General features: G+C 36.5%; 1 pseudogene; it reads right to left on the bottom strand.

Moving 5' to 3' along the window:
• Positions 1 to 268: 268 nt before the first annotated feature.
• LOC110165653 (complement C3-like) overlaps positions 269 to 2,709 on the bottom strand; it is a 31,459-nt pseudogene continuing 29,018 nt past the window's right edge.

Below are 2,709 nucleotides of genomic sequence, written 5' to 3'. Positions count from 1 at the left end.
CATTTATACCTGATGTTAATTAAAGGAGTGTTGACAATACATGTGTACATAATGTATTTAGTAGATGTAGAAAACTGGAGTGCCTCATAACAAGAAGGTCCTGGGTTTGATTCCCCCTGGCGACATGTGGACGACAGAGAATTCCTTCCTTCCCCATCATGTTTATGGCATTTTCACTGGCACGTCCCACAGCCTCAGAATACCGTGTACTTCTTCATGTATTATGGATGAAGAGGACTGTCATGGTCACCAAAGTGATACTCGAAGGTCAGTTTCTAAGGAGACGATCATCTGTTGGACTGTGGACCTGAAGGAAAACAGAAAAAAGGGAAAGATGGGATGAGTACATATGTATCAATAAATTAAAATGGCTTCTTACAGTTTCATCACCCACACACACACTTTACTTAAGTGTATTTCTCTGCAAGTTCAATCATCTGTGTAGTGGACCAAACAGAAAGGCAAAGACAAGGTGTAATAAAAAATAAGTTTAAATTTAATAAAGTCAAAAAAGATATAATTTAACAAATGCTCAAATTAGGCAAATTATTAACAAAAAAAAGCTGGGCCCAACTGGGAAAACTCAAAATCAACCTGAACAGAACAAAACTAACCCAACCAGACAAAGGAACAGGTGTGTTTAAATACCTGAGGACCAACTAAAGCTAAACACAAGAGGGAGGAATTACACTAATTAACTAACTAAACCAATAACTTCATCAAAGTAACAAAAAAGCAAATAATTATAACACAGAAAATAATAAGTGATAATAATGTGACCTTAACACAAACTAAACAAATTAAATAGTGCTCCCCCCTTTGCTGAGTCCTGATGGTCTCTCCCAGGGTCGTCCGTCCGGTGCTCAAAAAACAAAAAGAACAAGTGTAAGTAAATTATACTTATATTAACTAAAATGTGTGCACTCAAATTAGAACATAAGTCTAAATAAAGGAATTAAATTATGTGTAGTGTAATTAACTTCATGTAAATAATAATGAAAATTAAATAATACTGACACTATGGAGTGGTGGCAGAGGGATCCACCACAATCTGACAGAGCAGCTCAGCTCTGTCTTGTATCATATAAAATATAAATGTACACATTAATTGCAGAATAGATTCAGAGCAGTATTTGATCAAACTGTTCAAAAATGTTGGAATAGTAAATACATCAACACTACTTTTGTACTGTGATATGTAGTACGTTCTTGAAAATCAAACAAGACGTTATCTCACATTGTGTGTATCTACAGTCAAGCCAAAAATGATTCATACCCCTGACAAATTTAGACTTAAAGTTGCTTTTATTCAACCAGCAAATTTTTTCTTGATTGGTAATGACACAGGCATATCCCAGAAGAATATAATTTTTTGACGGACAAAAAACAAAACAAAACAAACAAAAAAAAAACCTAAAACACCAGCATCATGTCAAGAGGTTTAATGACCATTTTCAGACCAAAATGACGAGGTTCACAGAGGGTGACAGTATTCCAGTGTAAGTCAAAGGGAGCCAGGGTCAGTAGGAGCCAGAAGAGCCGCATGTGAACTTCCTGTTTGGAACACGGTGGCTAGTACGTAAGCCATGTCCATTTATATATACACAGTGTTGGGAGGGTTCCTTTTAAAATGTATTCCCCTACAGATTACAGATTACATATCCCAAAATGTAGTTTGTAATGGAATCCATTAAGTTACTTAAAGTGAGTAACGTAATCTGAATACTTTGGATTACTTGATTTGCTGTAGAGAAGCAAAGACTAGGAAATCTTCACATAAGATGTTTTGTCTGATAAAAGAAACTTTAAAAAACTTTAAAAAGACTTTACTGAACCAAATTAAAAATATTATTGATAGAAGATGAGGAGACACGGTCCATACAGCATGATTTAGTCCTGTTAAATCCTGTTTTAGACCTGGTTTAGACCTGGTTTTAGTCCTCGTTTAGTCCTGGTTTAGATCTAGTTTAGACCTGGTTTAGACCTGGTTTTAGTCCTTGTTTAGTCCTGGTTTAGTCCTGGTTTAGACCTGGTTTAGACCTGGTTTAGTCCTGGTTTCGACCTGGTTTAGACCTGGTTTAGACCTGGTTTAGACGTAGTTTAGACCTGGTTTAAACCTGGTTTTAGACCTAGTTTAGACTTGGTTTAGACCTGGTTTTAGTCCTCGTTTAGTCCTGGTTTAGATCTAGTTTAGACCTGGTTTTAGTCCTTGTTTAGTCCTGGTTTAGTCCTGGTTTAGACCTGGTTTAGACCTGGTTTAGTCCTGGTTTAGTCCTGGTTTAGACCTGGTTTAGACATAGTTTAGACCTGGTTTAAACCTGGTTTTAGACCTAGTTTAGACTTGGTTTAGACCTGGTTTTAGTCCTCGTTTAGTCCTGGTTTAGTCCTGGTTTAGACCTAGTTTAGACCTGGTTTAGACCTGGTTTTAGACCTGGTTTAAACCTGGTTTTAGTCCTGGTTTAGTCCTGGTTTAGACCTGGTTTAGACCTGGTTTAGATCTGGTTTTAGACCTGGTTTAGACCTGGGTCAGTGTCCGGCATACCGTGGAAAAAAAAAAAAAAAGGGGGATATAGCACGAAATGTGAAAACAGAAAATACCATCATGTAATCCATTTATTTCAACAAAGTAACTGTAATCTAATTACCACTCACTTAAACAGTAAAATGTAACCGAATACAGTTACTCATAATTTGTACTCTGATTACGTA

Source organism: Boleophthalmus pectinirostris, unplaced genomic scaffold, assembly GCF_026225935.1.
Source record: "Boleophthalmus pectinirostris isolate CB_2022bp ecotype Guang Dong unplaced genomic scaffold, ASM2622593v1 HiC_scaffold_22, whole genome shotgun sequence".
In the NCBI taxonomy this organism is placed as follows: domain Eukaryota; kingdom Metazoa; phylum Chordata; class Actinopteri; order Gobiiformes; family Gobiidae; genus Boleophthalmus; species Boleophthalmus pectinirostris.
This window is presented reverse-complemented; position numbering and strand designations above follow the sequence as displayed.